Source organism: Nicotiana attenuata, chromosome 7 (genome assembly GCF_001879085.1).
Source record: "Nicotiana attenuata strain UT chromosome 7, NIATTr2, whole genome shotgun sequence".
Classification (NCBI taxonomy): Eukaryota; Viridiplantae; Streptophyta; class Magnoliopsida; order Solanales; family Solanaceae; genus Nicotiana; species Nicotiana attenuata.
The window spans coordinates 45,583,060-45,602,835 of NC_031995.1; the positions used below are offsets into that span (position 1 = coordinate 45,583,060).

At 36.9% G+C, this 19,776-nt stretch overlaps 2 non-coding genes across 2 annotated transcripts; both read right to left on the bottom strand.

The window, feature by feature from the left end:
• On the bottom strand, positions 7,410 to 7,482 carry TRNAF-GAA. Its single transcript has one exon. It is a non-coding gene; the product is annotated as a tRNA-Phe (tRNA).
• Positions 7,495 to 7,565, bottom strand: TRNAG-GCC. The gene has a single exon. It is a non-coding gene; the product is annotated as a tRNA-Gly (tRNA).

The window sequence follows — 19,776 nt, forward strand, 5'->3', positions numbered from 1 at the left end:
TCAGAATCAATCATGGGAAGTCATGGTTCTGTATTTCCAACATATAAATAGAGGTGAATGAACAAGAGTAGTAAACAGAGACCCTAGCCATATAGACAGAAAGAAACAAGAGATGAGCAAACACAATCATTCAGAGGTGGTATAAGTAGGCTAAGATTCATCAGAACATATTCGAAGCATGGTGACCACGAGACATTAACAAGAATTAGGTAAACAGGCTAGCACACAAAACCAAGGCAAAGGAAATCATGCTAACACACATAACCAGAGCGAAGAAAATCTTTAGACATTAGGGCTTTTAGCAAAGTCAAGTTAAAAAGCAGTAGAATTCTAGGGCTTTGAAAGAAAATCTTTCAATTACCAACAATTAAGGAAAATCAGAATCAATCATGGGAAGTCATGGTTCTGTATTTTCAACATATAAATAGAGGTGAATGAACAAGAGTAGTAAACAGAGTCAGCCATATAGACAGAAAGAAACAAGAGATGAGCAAACACAATCATTCAGAGGTGGTATAAGTAGGCTAAGATTCATCAGAACATATTCGAAGCATGGTGACCACGAGACATTAACAAGAATCAGGTAAACAGGCTAGCACACAAAACCAAGGCAAAGGAAGTCAGGCTAACACACATAACCAAAGCGAATGAAACATGCCAACACAGAGAACCAAAGTAAAGAAATCATGCTAACACACATAACCAGAGCGAAGAAAATCTTTAGACATTAGGGCTTTTAGCAAAGTCAAGTTAAAAAGCAGTAGGGGCATGAAATCGGTCGAAAATAAACAAGGAAAAAGGTTTTAATCATAAAGAAATCGGTTAAAACATGCACAAAAGAACTCCGAGAAACCCTAGTTTTCGAAGAAAGTAAAAACGGTTCAGAGTAGACGATCTTTCAGAAAAAGCTCGAGAATAAGCAGATCATAGAAGGAAACATGCTTAAATCATGAAAATAACATCGTTTTGAGAGATTCAGGAGAGAGTTAGGGTTTCCAAAGGAAACCCAAATAGAAATTGAAAGAACCTGTTGTAACTTCACAAATCGTAACACATATGGTGTGATTTTGCCCAAAATCACACCAAAAAAACCTCGAACAACAGAATCGGAAACCCTAGGTCCAAATCGATATGGCCCAGGACCCTTGAGACCCTCAAAGATGCTGAGCAAGGCGATGAGAGACCCATTGGAGGCTTGGGGTTGAAAGGAGGTAGCCAGAGATGGTCGGAGAAGGAGGCGATTGACGGAGTATAGGGTTAGGTTTGAGAGAGGAGAGGGGATGAGAGCATCTGAAGGCGGCGCCTTTGGAAAAATGGCTTAGGGTTGGGGGTCGTATGAATTAAAATGGTAAGAACAAATTCTTGCCGTTGATCTTTTAGATCAACGATCCTGATCTGATGGGTTTTTTGGGTCGGGTAGGCGTGTATAGGGTCTAGGTCGGGTGATTGGGTTATAAGAATAAAAATTAGGCTGGGAGTTGGTCCGATTTTGGCCACAATTGAAAGCCAAATTTGGTTATAACTTGAATAGCCAATTTTCCCCTATTTAATTTATAAAAGAATAAATTAATTTCTGGGAATAAATTCAACGTACCAAAAATGATTTATAACACATAATCAACTATTTAAAAATACCAGACCTAATTTTTATGAATATAAATGTAATCAATCCTAAAAGAGGCTAATATTGTAATTACATACAATTTAACTTTAAAGATACTAAATGACTTTGTAAAAATATGCAAAAATTATATTAGCCACATTTTGGTATGAATATGAAAATCTAATAAATGAATCACCAAAAATGATAATTTTGGGAATGATTATTGGGTTTTTATGGATAAAATAGGGCAATAAATTGATTAAAAAATATTTTTAAAAAAATTAAGGAGTAATGGTAAAACATTTGGACATACCTATATATGCATGCACATGCTATTTTAAAAGTATTTTGCATATTAAAAAATATATATAGGAAAAAATTGGGTATCAACACTGGCTTCGGGCCGTAATATGGAATGCAACTCACATAAGTCCCCGCATTTAAATACGCCTCTGCTTTCACAAGGCCACTAGACATATATGTACCTGCACAAAAATGTGCAGCAAGTGTAGTATGAGTACATAAATCAACGCGTATCCAGTAAGTATCTAGTCTAACCTCGAAGAAGTAGTGACGAGGGGTCGACTCCAACACTTACTATGGGCTAACAATAAAATGCCGATGTTATATTTAAGCATGGAATACATAACATAGCTGAAAATTCAATAACCGGAAATAATCAACAATTCTTTTACAAATGGAAATCCCCAAATTTATTTTTCATCATTTAACAATTTATATCTCAAGCTAATAAACAATGTCAATTATTATTAGTTCCAAAGAGTTATCATGCGCAAGTCATGTGTAACACCCCAGATTTCAGATAGAATCCCACATCGGCAAAACACAAGAGAGATACTGCGTATATAAGTTAACAAGCCTTAGAACCTAGTGACGCATTTTAAACCCGTGAGGTCCTAGGCCCATAGCGGACAAGATCGCTAGCGGGCTGGGCTATTACATCATGTCGAGGTCATACGGCCCGATCCAACATATAAATATAAATTTTGCACTGCCGAGGGTCGAATGGCACGAACCATAGATGCATCTATTTAACCTGCCGAGGCGGACGGCCCACTCCCATGGGAGTAGTGGAAATTTAGCCTGCTCGCGGAATATATTTGCGACGCAGTTGAACATAGATTTGTCGAATTATTATTATTATAATATTCTTTAATTCTTTTAAAAAATACAAAATTCAAATGAAAACTTTTAAGTCCCGAAATCCTCAATTTCAATTCTTTTCAAGGCATTTAATAAGCATAGTCGATCTCAATTCATTTCAAGGCAAATAATAAACAAAATCAAATAACGGTATCAACAAGGCATGGTGTAAACCTAGAACTGCCCGGACTTAGGCATAACTAGTAGCTACGTACGGACTCTCGTCACCGCGGTGTACATAACCCCGCTAATAGAAGCACATATTAATTTAATTTACCTATGGGGTTAATTCCCTCTTACAAGGTTAGAAAAGAAACTTACCTCGCTTCGGAGTTCCATAACCGGCTCCCAAGCCTTTCCAACAACTCAAACCGATGCCCAACGCTCCAAAACAATAAATGAGCAAATCCATAAATATATACTTTAATACTCATTATAATCCAATTTACAACAATCTCCAACTTCGCTCGAAAAGTCGATAAAAATCACCCTCGGGCCCACGTGCTTGGATCCCGAAAATTTTCGAAGATAAACTTTACCCATAACACCACGAACTAAAATATATAATTTATTCCCAATTCCATATCCAATTTCGTGGCCAAAATCCAAAAATATAAATTTCTAGGTTTTTCTTCAAAATCCCAAATTTCTACAAATTTTCATGCCTAAATCTATGTATAAACCTTGTATTTAACTCACAACTAGTAGAAATCACTTACCTCATGCTTGATGATGAAATCCCCTCTTCAAAAGCTACAAAAATCGCCCAAGCCATGTGAAAAATGGGTGAAATGAACCCAAATCCCGCTTTTAAAATATTCTGCCCAGCCCAGGTCCGCCCTTCTTCGCGTTCGCGAAGGCTCTAGACTCCATTGCTTCGCTTTCACAGTTAGGGCTCCGCGTTCGCGAAGGCTAAATGGCTCCAAGCCCAGCTTCCCCCTTTCTTCTTGGCGTTCGCGTAGCTTTGGCCGCGTTGGCGAAGGCCTTCCCAGCTACTGACTCGCGTTCGCGTCCACTACCTCGCGTTCGCGAAGGCCAAATCCCAGCAGCCTCTAAGTTCCTCTTCGTAAACGTGGGAGTCCCTTCGCATTCACGAAGAAGGAAACCAGATACCAACAACAACAGTTCCAAAACATCCCAAATTGATCTGAAACCACCCCGAAAAATGCCCGAGGCCCTGGGACCCCGTCCAATCACACCAAACAGTCGCATAACATAACACGGACCTGCTTGAGACCTCAAATCACATCAAACAACACCAAAAATGAATCGCACCCCAATTCAAGCTTAATGAACTTTAGAATTTCAAACTTCTACATTCGATGCCGAAACCTATCAAATCGCGTCCGATTGACCTCAAATTTTGCACATAAGTCACATTCGACATTACGGACATACTCCAACTTCTGGAATCGGAATCCGACCCTGATATCAAAAGTTCACTCCCGGTCAAACTTCTCAAAAACCTTCAAATTTCTAACTTTCACCCCAAAATGACCTACAGACCTCCAAATCCACATCCAGGCGGAGTTATTCCTAGATTCAGAATCCCAAACGGACATTGATAACATTAAGATACACTTTCACCCCAAATTTATGATATCCTTCCAAATACCAACTTTCCACAATAGACACTGAAACACTCCCGGGCCATCCAAAACAAGATCTGGACATACGCCCAAGTCCAAAATCATCATACGAACCTGTTGGATCCTTCCAATCCTGATTCCGAGGTCGTTCGCTCAAAAAAATCACTCCTTAGTCAATTCCTCCAACTTAAAGCTTCCGAAATTTGAATTTTCTTTCCAAATCAACTTCGAACTTCCCGAAATTCAGTTCCGACCACGCGTGCAAGTCATAATACCTGAAGTGAAGCTACCCAGGGCCTCAAACCGCTGAATGACGCGCTAGAGCTCAAAACGATCGGTCGGGTCATTATATAGATCCTTCTCGTCACATCTAAACCATCTAAGTGTAGTCCTCAGTCACATAATACTCATCACATAGCTATCTTGCCACTCACTGAGCCATCAATCCCACTTTTAGGGACACTACCGGATCTAAGAGACCAAAATCACATGCTAAAACAATTGAATCCGCCGAGCCAATGATGCGGTCTAAACCTGGCCATAAGTTCTATAAACTAGCCTATATTCACAACACAGAAACACATCTTGCACGTCATCCACGATATCACAAGCCGTCGGTATACAACTGATATTGAGTACTCCACATTGCACCCGAATTGAAGAGAAAGAAACTGAATATCTAGGTTTCAAGCTGAAATAAAGTCACACGATAAGGATGAGAAAGAAATAACAGTTTTTCTAGATGCCCTAGAACCACTCGAATATAAGTATGGACATCATACCAATCCGCAAGACTCTACTAAACACTTGCTCATGACTCGTAGTACCTATGAACCTAGAGCTCTGATACCAACTTGTCACGACCCAAAATCTTACCAAGTTGTGATGGCACCTAACTCAACATACTAGGTAAGCCAACTAATATATATACCTCCATCCAAAATAGAAATCATCAAATACATAATAGTATAAGAATGTGAAAATTCATACAACTATCCTACGATTGGTAGTATAAGCCATGAGTGACTAAAAATAAGAATGCAACCTGATATTTATAGAGAAGATATACAAAATCTAACTACCGATCAATTTTTCATAATTCGCGTGTACGTCATCAAGGAGAAACATGAGAGGACGACCTTATCCGCACTTTGCATGGACAACTCACGTGCTATATAAATCAACCCTCATGGATCACTCACGTGCTGCCAATCCAGTCTATCACACAAAAAGCTTATATAAGAATATATGTATACGAACAACGTATATCAAATCACATACCCTTGCACTGAGAAACATAGTATGTTAAGGTGTATGCATGTGCAAAGTGTACGATTACAACTCAGCTAAGGCGGTAAGCCATACAATAACAAGTATCATGTTCAAACAAAAAATTAAAACCTACACATGATCTCTAGAATAATTCAATGAGTTCACGTAGTTATACAAACATAGAGCGCATAATAGTGGAAAACACAATATCAAAAATAAGGCATAATACAGTCTTAAGACTATCCCGAACATCGATAAACCCGGTGCACACACATACGATCGTCACCTCACATGTATGTCACCCCTGCATATAGCAAACAACATCATTTATTATGAAATATTTCCTCAAACCAAAGCTAGGCAAAATACTTATCTCATTAGGGTTAGTCTTCAACCTCAAATCGCGTCAACACCTTGTTCTAGCCCTAAACCCTCCAATCACTCGAATCCAAGCCAAATATCATCCAAGGTAGTCAAACAATACTTAGAAAGCAATCCCAATCAATAAGCTTTGATCTTTGATAAATTTTTAAAAAGTCAATAAAAGTCAATCCAGGCCCGCGTATGCTCTGAAACCAATGCCATATCTTGATGACCCATAAGCTGTCGAGTGCAAATATATAATTAATTTTCAAAATCGAGTCCCAATCGGTACTCATGAAATCTTCAAAATACACTCTCTTAAAGTGTGGATAAAAATCCTAGATGTCCCTTCAAATTTCATGTTTTAGCTGTAGAAACCCATAGGGACTCATGATATATAGTTAAAATCAAATAAAAATTATTTACCCTAAAAATATGGGTGAAATCTATCTCCAAAATCGCCTCTTCCCGAGCTCCGAAATACAAAATAGTGAAAATGAGCTCGAAATCCAGAAATGGGACAACTTAAATCACTGACACCAATTACGCTTTGCGATCGCGGATAAACCCACATGATCGTGATGCATAAATCAATATTGCCTCATGAACGTCCTACACGAACGCGACCTAGACCATGCGAACGCAAAGGCCAACTGTCCTCTCCACTCCGCAAACGCGATGGTCCAATGGCGAAGGCGATAGCTAGCTCCCCAACCCTCTCCCAACAGTTATTATATTGATCCCTAATTATTTTTTCTAAAAATGTTAAAAGTCGAATGAAATTTCAGAAAAGAATTTATACCAAACACAAAAAGGAAGTTTAAGAAAGATAATTTAAGTCCATTAATAAAAACGTTACGAAGATCTTCAAGAGAAAAATAAAACTCAGCAATAAAAACGTGGTTAAATCAACAGTTATTATATTGACCCCATCAATCGAGAAACGTATTAAATGAATTGGAGTTCTCAAGCAATTTTACAATGGTCCATAACTAGACTAACATCTTCGACTTTCTTTGGTTTTGAGGCCTCAAATTGAAAGAGAAAAAAGGGGTGTTATCACTTTTAGTCCGCGGCAAAAATTATTAATATTTGGTAGCCGAAAAAGTGTATAAATTTTTTATAATTTTGTATATAATATACAGAATGTATATATATACAAAAATATATAAATTTTATACATTTTTTTTCGACTATTATTTTTATAGCGGCTATACAATGTCATTTTTCTATTAAAATAAGTACTACTCTTTCTCTTTTGTTGAATTCCTTCCTCCTTAACAAAGTTCACTAAGAGGCCTTCCATATCAGGTCTTCGAAATCAAAAAGTAAGGGAGAAAACGCAGAAAAGAAGAAATGCTCAGGGAAAAAAAAATGCATGCGATGAGCGTGACCTTGTCTTCATGAAAAAAATTGGATGCGGTGAGCGTGGATCGAACACGCGACCTTCAGATCTTCAGTCTGACGCTCTCCCAACTGAGCTATCCCCGCATAGATATATTCTGCACCAGCCGGGAATCGAACCCGGGTCTGTACCGTGGCAGGGTACTATTCTACCACTAGACCACTGGTGCTTTTTGCTTTTGAACCCAGCAAATAAATATATGATATTGTACTTAAAACCATGGCCCATGGCAACAAAGAATGGAGAACACACTACTAGAAATCCGGGAAAAAACGACCACAAAAAGCGAGCAAACTTGGTCGCTTACAGGTCAAAAAGCGACCAAACAGGACTGGTCGATATTTTGCTGGTCTCTAAGGTAAAAGGACCAAATATTCCGGGTAAATAATATACCGACCAACTTTGGTCGCTTTAATATTTTAATAATATAAATTTAGCGACCAAAGTTGGTCTCTTCTTAAATTACGTTTTTTTTTTTATTATTAATCAAAATATAGCGACCAACTTTGGTCTGTAAACAAAATATTATATTTTAAAAACTGAAAAATCGAGACCAAAGTTGGTCGCAATTTTTTTTTAATTTTTTTTAAACATAAGCGACCAACATTGGTCGCTAATTTCAAGAATTTAATTATTTTTTAAACATAAGCGACCACAATTGGTCGCTATTTTCCAGAAAATATATTTTTTTTAGTAGACTAGCGACCAAAGTTGCTCAGCTTGTGAGGAAGTACCTATTCCTTGCATTCCACACTTATAGAGATGGAATTTCTTAGTAGGAAGCTCGTATACCTTCCCCCATTTTGGACCGCCAGCAACCTCCGTCCACATTCTTTCAGCATCTTCGTCCGAAGGTTGGATTGACTCGCCCGACTCATTAGGTGGCTGACTGCGTATGAATTCCTCCAGTTCAGCTGTGAAGCGACCCTATAAGAAAAATTACATTGAATTAGTATTTCAAAATTTATATAAAAGTAAATCAAAATACTTAATGAAAAGTGAAAACTTACATGTACAGTCGAGGCTCGGCCCTCGACGCACCTTTCTTGATCCGTCTCTTTCTTCTTCTTTACAATATGAGTCTCCTTGAATAGCTCATCTTGGTTCATCGGACGACCCAACTTCTTTTCCTGAAAACTCATAAATTTTAGTTAATAAACAGAATAGATATACTTTGAAAATTAAAATAAATTAAGCAATTACGTACCATTCTTCTTTTTATTGTCCTTAGGCTAATCGCACCTCCAGTGTGCAAGGATCCTCCCTTCTCAGATGCGCGAGCTTTCTTTCATTTTTCGCTCTTCTCTAAGAACTTTGCGGTAAGCCATTGCCTTTGCGAATCCTCCCATAAATTCTGAAGCAACCAGTCGGGCTTCTGGTTCAACTTTCTAGCTTTGGAGAAACAATGCGACTACCGCTTGTGAGCTTTGAGATGAAAATTTGCAGCCACTTCCACGCTAGTGTTAGAATATTTTAAGGATAAACTTACAAATTGTTTGAACCACGTATCAAATTTCGTATATACAGCATCATGGCCAAATTGACCCACGAAGTGACTGTGACACATCAAATATTTTTAGTAGTTGCATTGAGATGTAATTACAGTAATTTTTATATTTTGATAACTACTAAATCAATACTTACTTGAGAAATGGTACAACTTCGGGACAATTTAGCAACACATGAAGTGTAGCTGACTTGAACTCCATATCACTCAAACTTCTCTTTCTAACATCTTTAGAACATCGGCCTGGTTGATTGAATATGGACATAGGCGGATATAATGGATCATTCACACATTCGACCGTGTGCCTACTGGGCCTATTCCTAGCACATGGCACATTACTCTCAAAATAATAAGAACAAAAATGAGCAGTTTCCTTTGCAAGATAAGCTTCGCATATAGATCCTTCAATCATATTCCTCTGCTTAACAAATTGTTTGCATTTGCCAATTGTCCTACATAATTTCAGGTTAGCCAAGAACATTCAAATAAAACAGAAAATTACATCAAACCATGATTGTTTTCGGCCATATTTCAAAGTGAACGCTTTACTATTTTTCATGTAGTAAGGACAAGCTAGCTTCCCAGCAGTCATCCACCCAGACAACATTCCATACGCAGGAAAATCGTTAATTGTCCACATTAAATTAGCACGCAAATTGAAATTCTGCTTGGTTGATATGTCATATGTTTCAACACCATCGTACCATAATTGTTTTAGCTCATTAATCAAAGGTTGCAAATATACATCAATCAAACTTTTCGGATTACTTGGACCGGGGATAATACAATTTAAGAATATATATGAACTAGTCATGCACAACTCGGGTGGTAGATTATAAGGTGTAAGAAAGACAGGCCAACATGAATATGGTGTCGCAGATACACAAAAAGGCGTGAAGACATCCACACACAGACCTAACCGAATGTTCCTTGGTTCACTAGCAAAATCTGGATATGTCCTATCAAAGTGCTTCCAAGCTTCTCCATCTGAAGGATGACACATAACACCAGGCGATCTTCTATTTTCAAAATGCCATCTCATATGAGGAGCAGACTCATCGACGCATATAACCTCTTTAACCTAGGTATAAGAGGTAAATAATGCATCAACTTGATAGCGACCATATGCCCGCTGGAAAGCCTCTTGAAACGAGGCTTTTCGCAAAATTTACAACTGTCTAAAGCTGCATCATCTTTATAATATAACATACAACCATCTTCACAACAATCAATTCTCATTGACGAAAGTCCTAACTTAGAAACTAATCTCTTTGCCTTATAGAAATCACCAAGTAATTTGATATCAGGGTCAACTAGTTCACTCATAAGGTCAATGAAAGAGTCCATGGCTGCTTGAGAAATATTCCAATCAGATTTGATACTTAGTAATCTAACTGCAACAGACAACTCAGAGTGCGGACTTCCATTACGTAGTGGACGACTAACTTCCTCTAACTATTCATAAAAACATTTTGCGTCATCATTAGGAGTTTGTTCAACATTTTCATTGGGCTCACCCCCTAAGTGCATCCCAAAAGCATCCGCAACCATATCATGAATTCTAGAATCACGATTTGTATTCTCCACCGACCTACTACTTTCACCCACAACCATATTATGAAATATCCCATGGCTACCATCAATCTCTCCATGATTAGTCCACACAAAGTAATTTGCTATAAACCCCTTCCTATAAAGATGATGCTTAACTTCCACCGATTTTCCAAACTTCATACAGTCGCACCTAACACAAGGGCACCTAATTACTCCTTTAGTTAGGTATGGTGGAAATGACATTGCATGTCTAATAAAGTCATCCACCCCTTCTACAAAATCCTCCCGCAATCCCTGCCGATTAGGATAATTCCTATTGTACATCCAAGTACGATGTTCCATCTATACAAATAAAACAAGAACAAATTAATTTAGTTAATTCATATCCTAATCTTGTTTTAGTTAACTAAAAGTCCAATTAATATCCTAAAAGTTCAATTCATATCCTAAAAGTTCAATTCATATCCTAAAAGTCCAATTCATATCCTAAAAGTTCAATTCATATCCTAAAAGTCCAATACATATCCTAAAAGTTCAATTCACATCCAAAAAGTTCAATTCATAATTTCTACCTTAAGTTCATAATTTATACATTAAATAATTTAAATTCATTAGTTTGAGTTCTATTAAGAACCATAAGTTCATAATTTAAGGTAGTTCATAATTTCTACCTTAAGTTTATAATTTATACATTAAATAATTTAAATTTATTAATTTGGATTTTATACCTTAATTCTAAATCTAATGTAGTTCAAACCAAAAACCCTAATACTAAATAGACAAAAACTCTACAAAATTACATAAAATTAAATAGCCAAAATTAAAAATTAAAAATCTAATAAGGTAGATTACTAACCTTGAACAACAATGGTAGTGGTGGCTGATCGCTGCCGACTCAACACTACACTAAGGTAGGAAGAGCGGGTCGCAACAGCTTTTACCCGATAGTGGATCGGGATCGATTTTCCATAGGGAGCTAGAGATGGAGTTGTATTATCAGCTTAGTTTAGAATTGTGGTTGTGCTTCTAATATCACTTCTAACATTTTTGGTTTTGATTTTTATATCTACTATTTTAAGACTAATATTTGAAGCTAAATTATGCTAAGGAGATATTGCTAAGTTGTAATTAACATAGAGAAAGGCACTAGGGTCGTGGCATTGCCTAGGTGGCTAATTAACGGGTAGATGCTACTAAGGGTGAATTGACATATTTGGGGCTTTTGCTATAACCGTCGCTCAATTGTACCCAACTCTCACACCTCTCGGTAGAGAGAGTGATTTTGCCCAATTGACTCTCTCGAGACCAGTTGGGTAGGCCAATTAGACCAAGCAACTAGGGTTCAAGTAGGGTAATTACTCTCTCGAGGTTCAACCCGTTAATTGGGACTACCATTTCTCATGGGTCCATCCCAATTCCTTGTTGGGTTAATTTTAGGGTCATAGACTCTCTTTCTCAAGAAGAGTTAAACCCACCAAGCTAGAATCAATATTTGCAATCACCAATCCTTAATTAAAACGTAAAATTAACCCAAATAGCAAACACCCAATATCAATCTAGCCTTAGATTGCAACACCCATCAATTACCCACACTAGGGTTGAGCCACAACCCTAGCTAGTGAGTTTAGCTACTCATGCTAGATGCGAAAATTAAAAAAATAGATGAAGAAGCAAACATAATAATTGATTACTAAGGAAGAAATACAAAATTAAAGGTTAAAAATGCCAAAAATAGCTAAACCCAGTATTCTCACGAGCTCAGCAGCCTCAGGTGTACAAAACTTTTCCTAAAAATGGAAAAAGGATCTATTTATAGTGGCTGGAAAACTTGGACAAAAATACCCCTGCGGGGTCAGCGCGGGCCGCGCAAAAAGGTAGCCCGGCCGCGTGGGCTCTTGAACTCTTGAATTTTGACTCTCTGAAGTTGAGGGACGCGGACCGCGCAGAAGTGTAGCGCGGCCGCAGGAAATCTGGCGCGGACCGCGTAAATGTGACCGCGGCCGTGTGGCTTGCTCTGGTCCCAACTTGCATCTCTCTGAATCTCTTCACGCGGGCCGCATGAAAATGTGGCGCGGCCGCGTGAGCTGAACGCGGGCCGCATAAATCCAACCGCGGCCGCGTTGTGAGAGTCCTGAAAATGCACTTCTCTGAATCTCCTAGTGCGGCCGCGTGCACTTTTGTACGGTCCGTACTAGGCTCTTTTTCCATCACTTTACTTGGCCTTTGATGCTTGAGCAGGTTTCACTCCGTTTTGAGCCGATCTTTGACATTTTCGTCACTTTGTCGCTCAAACCTGCAATCAAGCACAACCTGTGAGCATTTTGGGATTATTTTGTATCAAATTATACTCAAAGCATAGGCAAGTAGGGGCATAAAACATGTTAAAATCCTACTTATCAACTCCCCCAAACTTAAACCTTTGCTTGTCCTCAAGCAAACAAAATAAAGCCCACCCCTTAAAGGAACATCCAAGTAATTCCAGCTATGCTAAAGTAACCTCAACAAGCATCAATTGGGACTAACAATTGTCCTCAATACGAATGCATCATTAACACGTTTTAAACTTTGAAAACTATGGATCAAGTGTGACACAAGAGCATCAAGGGTTGACTCATTTCATCAAAGAACTTTCCTCAAATACCTTAGTTATTGTGGAACCCAAACTCACACATCCTCAACTCTCCCTAAGCGAACCTCACCCTTTTGAGTATTGACACACAAACCGAGGTTGATGGACTTTCACTCATCTCTCTCAAGAAGAAGGCCACAAGTCCGGCTCTAGGTACCATATGCTTGCCCCTTATGTAAGTATCCACTAATGTAGGTTTTCTTCAACTCAAGATCATATAGGGCTTTTGCGGAGTCATTGTGAAGGCTTTTGGGTAAGGGTAGGACATGTTTTTGTTCAAATGGGTTCAATCTTCTCTTAAGCACTTCCTTTGATTCATTTTGGCACACTTTCTTGACTCATTTGAGTATTTCACTTCTTTTCAAGGGGTTAGAGGGACACATTGTCACTCTTTCTTGTGCAATTCAAATCATTTATCCTTTTTCTACTTTTTTTTCCTAGCCTTTTTCACTTTTGTTTCCCTTGTATCCCCTTTTTTTATTCTTTTTCACATTGGTCTTTCTTTTTGTCTTTTTCTTTTCTTTCTTTTTTTCATTGCTTCCCTTTTTCTTTTGCTTTCGTACCTTTTACCACTTTTGTTTCCTTTCTTGTCTCTCCTCCCCCAAACTTAGACATTTGTCATTATTCAAGGGAAGATTTTGGGTGCCAAGAGAGGGTATCTTTTAGAACGGGTATAGGCTTATAACATTGGTTCTTGAAAGAAAAAGGGTTCAAGGCTCAAAAGGGTTAACTAGGGATCATTTCATTGGTAGGCTATTGAATTGTTCAACTTAACATTGGGATCAAGGAGAGCCTATAATCACTTCTCAAGTCAAATTTCACCTAGGATTTCGCCTCAACAAACATTCAGGGCAAGTTCTAGACCATTGGCTCGGGACTTGGACTCACAATTCGATTCCTCACCACACATGCTAGGGATTGCTAAAGACATCGAGTCGAGGGCCCACAACGACCTCAGTTATGATTCAAGCGCACAATGGTCCAAAAAGACCACACTGATGATTGTTTTGTCAACACAAGAGTCTCAAGGCCACCACTTTCACCATCCTAAACACAACATTATGTCTTTGATCATGGGATCGAAGGCAAATGTGTTAGGCCCAAGTGAAGCTTTGCCTGAGGTACCCTTAACTACGAAATATCAAAAACAAAAAGAAAAATTAAAAAACGGACTCATACCCTTAAGAAGGTTGTCACGCCATCTATCATTGGGAAGAGCCACCCGGTTCGCACTATACTCCACCCTTGGAAAGAACCGTGGCATTAAGAAAACCAAGGGCTTATTGAAAACGCCAAAAATAAAACAAAAGGCTACGAGCCTATCTACGAAGCTAAAAATGAAATTTTTTGCGAAAATAGAAAAACAGAATGAATATATACAATAGGGGAGTAGAATATACAATGAGGGATGAAAATATACCGAGTGTAACTTTATATACATATCAAAAGAGAAGAAAAAGTACGATAAAAGTAGCTAAAATGTAAAGTTATATACAGACCAACTAGAAAATCAAATCAACAGAACATAAACTGAGAATCTAATATGTACAGTCATCCAGATAATCCAAAAAATGTAGGGCACACCCCCACGAATAAGAGCTGGCATTGTCCCCAATGCCAACTATACAAATAAGCACAAAAATCAGTGAAAGGATATAGAAGAGCTCCCTAGTCCTGGTCCGTCTGCATAGGATCCTCAGTGGTCCCCTGATCCCCTGTATGGGCGGGAACCTCAGACTGGTGTTGACATCCAATTTTGTCCCTACTTTCTTCTAATTAATTTTCTTGAGCTTCTAAGTTACTTATAAGCTGAATACCCTATTTCACTACTATTTTTTTTATTTACAATTGTTACTACTAATATTATTGGTATTAATATTAGTATTAGTGTTAGTATTGATATTATTATTCTTATAATTACTATTATCATTATTATTATTATTATTATCCCAACTAATATTGTCATTATTTTAATTTTTATTAATATCTACTTAATATTATTTTTATCATACATATATAGTTTATAAATTTAATATTTGATACAAAGAAGTTCAAAAAAAAAATAATTAAATTGAAGATTGGAAAAGACCAAGAAATCAGGCCAAAATAAGGTCCATGTGTTCGTTCTTTTTCACTACGATATAGCCCATCAAATGCCCATTTAATAGCCTATTTGATGACAAATTCTGACCATAGCAGGCAGCCCAAACGTCCAACTAATCTCCTAGCCCAATAACAAGTCCATTACATTGATCACTTTTTAGAATTAGGGTTTGGAAACCAAACGTCTTTTTCTTCTCCTTCCTCTTTGGTGAAAGGTCACCTACCTCCATCATCCATGGCAGAAACTTTCCCCTCGAATTTGAGAAAGTTCTTATCTCTCCTTTATTTTTTCTCTCCACACCACGTGAACCTGCCGAATCCATCCAAAAAAAGCATTCAACGTTCAGTTTCAAACGTTCACTTTGACCAAGATTCAAAATCAAAAAATCGAATTCGTTCTTGAAATCCCGCCCAAAACCATCTCTCAGAAAACCCTAGCTTTCCTCTATAAATACCCTCTTTTGTTTGCAGACGAGGCGGAGGTGGGAAGGAACAAGAAACACCACTTTACATTGTCAAAATACTAAGTCTATGAAGTAATCCAACTCTGCTCGCACACTATCACTTGTACTACCACCGTTGTTAAATTTTCCTTTTGTCTCGGTGAACTTTGGCCGTGACAAGGATATTCGAACTCATTCGGCTCGGAGTTCGGATCTGTTCGTGATAAGAGAGTAGATTCGAAGATTCGACACCCCGTTCACTGCCCCACAAACGGTCAGTTACTCCCAAACTCAAGTCCTTTCTTTCTTTACTGATAGTATGTGACGTGCAATGGTCCACTTTGTTAATTAGATGCCAGAAGTTAAAATTTTCCCTGTGTAGAAATTATGCCATTAGGATTTAATTTTTTGGCCGTATATTAAAAGTCTTGATTGATGAATGTTTGACAAAATGTTTATATGAATACATAAGGTTTCAATTTTGTGATGTCGATTCGTGAATTTAGATATCATGTGTAGGCTCCTTATGATTGTCGGCGTTGCTGTTTGTGCACTGTTTGATTAAGAATACGTGCAAAATATCCCTTCTCTTAAAATATTAATTGGAAATTAGTTTAAGATTCTCTTAAAGTTCACATCTCATATATCATTGAGTAAGTTAATTGGCGTATCCCCCATGTTTCTTTCTGTTGCATTACATGAGTATTAGACACTCTTGACTTGGAACCATATTCAAAGATAATACTAATTTTAGAGGATTAACGATTGTGTTGCATACTTGAATATGGTATGAAGAAAGTACTCTGTTGAAATGTCGTTATGCTTTTTCAAACTCTAGAAAAGAGGATTCAGAAATAACTAGATACCTTGTTCTTTAGGATTAATTCATGTAATTACCAAAGATGGAAAACAAACCTTTTTGTTCCTGTAACCTTAAAATGACTTTTAAAGCATGATTGTTAGCCAATTAAGTATAACATGTGGAACTGAAACTGTTTGGGGTAACGAATGGAACATGGACTTTTAAAAAATGTAATAGGTGTGATTAAGAGTATATTCTGTTACACTAATGTTGTTGTGAAGTTGTTTGTCTCAAAGTCAGTATGTCACCTAAGAATTTGTCATTTCTTTTCAAGTATATAAGATTTGATACATGTTTAAGTCTTGCCTTGTTTTATGTGGAGGATCCTTTAGTTTAGCAATGGTTCAAAACTGAATATGCCGTTGGCTTCTTTATTCTGTTTACTTACTGGTTTTGTATACTATTATGTTAAGAATTGAATTCTCCTTCTAACTCTACATTCCTTTCTTTTATCTTACATGACAAATTAAACCGGAGCCGCGAGGAGTTCCAATGCGAGACGTGGCGTTGTTTCTAGACATGAAGCACGCATACCCTTCCATTTTCACTTCCATTCCTAAAGTATATTTAGGACTCTCGAGAAAAGAGAGAAGAAGAAGAGAGGATCAAACATTGACTGTCTAATGCTCCTTTCTTGTGTTTATTAGTTAAACTATTTTTTTTATGCGATCTATTTGCTTGCTTGGTTACTTGAACTCGTTTGAATTAAATTAGCTTGTTTGATCACATAGAATTTGATATCTAGAGGTGCAATTTTTTTTAACATCAATTATAACTTTTTATTTAGTAGTCCAAGTTAATAGACCTCATTACTGACTTAAGAGCATTTTTTTGGGAAAAATATTTGGCAAGCTTTCAGGAATATATATTTCTTTACAATAACAAACAAAAAAAATCATTTGTTTTTACAATGACAAAACAACAAGTTCAGATTTTGGTTTCTTAAAAAAATAATGTAACTCTTTCAAGTGCCAGGCGAGTAAAGCTCGTTAGATTTTCTTTGAACATGGTTTCGTAGAGAACATTAGACTATGGTCTATTTTTGCTAAAAGTCAAAGCTATTGTTTTAGTCTTTACTGAGAGGTCAGATCTTTTAATTCATGCTTTTCAATTGTTAACTTATGGAAAGTTTATATCTAAGCTTACGCTACATACTATTATTAATAGCATGTCTTTAAATGCTATCTTTTCTATCTTCTACATATAGATTATTTTACAACACATCATTAGCCTTAGTTAATTTATATAAGTTCGGTCGGTTAACCATTTAAAATAGATCTTAAAGGGTGCCTTAAAAACCTTCCCTTTAGATTAATTGAACCCTTACTTAGAATCTTTAGGTTAAGTAGACCCCATTACAGAGTTATACTTTATTAAATTACTTTAATCAATATAGGTGTCCTAATTCACCATAAATAATTAGGTGGCGACTCTTTAACTTTAATCATATTCAAAATTGCCTATATGTTGTACCTTACTTTAACCAGTTTAAAATGGCGTATAACAGCTTGGCGACTCTGCTGGGGACTAGGTTCTAACCATAACGGATATAGGTTAATTAAGGCTTGAATGGTTACTTTATTTGACTTTAAATTATTTATATGCCATAATTGCTTTGCTTGATATAAACTGTCTATGTGTTACTGTTTTAATATAAACTGTCATTCCGTTTTACTTCTTCCACTCCTGAAAAATTCACACAATTCACACACTTAAGCGGTTACGTGGTTTGCGGCCGTGCACTACTAAAATACCTTTTAGTCGGAATGATCTTGTGGATTTAGTCGATCAGCGGTGCAGTCGACAGCCACAGAGTTTCCACTCTCAAGTTGTCCGCTTGGGAGAGCCTCGTGTCTTAGAAAGCCAACTCTAGTCTACCTAAGATAGAGCGAAACCAATACCATCTTTTAAGAAAATTCATCATTTCATTGACCTTGAAGGCTTAATACCCTTGGTGTATTAAGTGCATTAGTTGACTTTACCTGAATGTCTAAGTGGGTCAACGACCTCAATTGACACTTTATCATGATCTATGTGCATATTTGAAGGAACTGTGCCTAAATATGGATTATTTGCTCTAATTTATTAAACTTTAGGAAAAAGGGTAGGACCATTTTTTTTACTATGACAAATATAAAAGTTTCAATCTTGGATCAACTATTTACTAGAAATCAACGACAAAAGAAAAAAAATTATTATTTTAAACTATGAAGTACATTGCATCTTACTTTCTTCATTTGACATGTAATGATTTCTACACAACCATTATTTTTGGAAATAGACTATTTCAATTAATCAAGCAATGGAATGATATATTATGGCACATTTACCTTTTAAATACACGCTAGGCCTACCTCTGGCACAAAGAGGTCACATGCATATTAGGACGCGCTATTTTATTGACTTTATTTGCTACATAATCTTATTTGACATTTACTTATCCAATTTTGCATTATTATATCTTGTTGTTATCTCATATTGACTCGTTTTCTCTTTTTCTTATTTTTCTTTCTTAACAAAACAAATATTTTTTTAAAACTAATGGTTAACCTATGAGAACCATCACATTCATATATCAGAAAATAGTCACAACTTTCCACCATTAGAGCCTGCTACACATTCAAGACTCATCCATGCACTACGCTACCAATATCATCCAAAACTTTACTTACCATTTAATCAAACACTACCAGTCTCCACCCACCCACCCTATAGGATAACAAACCTAACCTCATTTCATGTTGACATTTTGACGAACTATCCAATTAAAATAACCATACAAACCTCTACACTCTTACAATTTTATCAGTCTCAAGTACGAACTATGTCTAACCTGATTCTTGTTTCAACAAGATACGTAGGCAATCCTACATAAGGATTCGGTCATCCTATTTGTTGAATTTTGTGTCCTCAGAATTGGAAACTGGGTCACATCAACTCTTCATATCAATAAATCAACTCTTCAAATGTTCAATCATTTCCACTGGTTCAAACTTTGTGCCCTCATAATTGGAAACTGAGGCATATTTTCTAAGTCAACCAACTCTTCAAATTTTTAGGGTTCTGACTGTTCTAAATTTCAAATTTGAAACTGGGGTAGCTTTTTGAAATAGTTCAACTACTCTTCAAAAATTGCTACTATACTTCATTTTCACCCACATCAAAATTAACACAATTCTTTAGATGGATCCTCATAAGTTTGACAAATTTGAATTCGAGGTCCAGAGTCATTTACTTTCTATTACTACCAAACACAATTTGATCCAAACCCTCAAAACATGA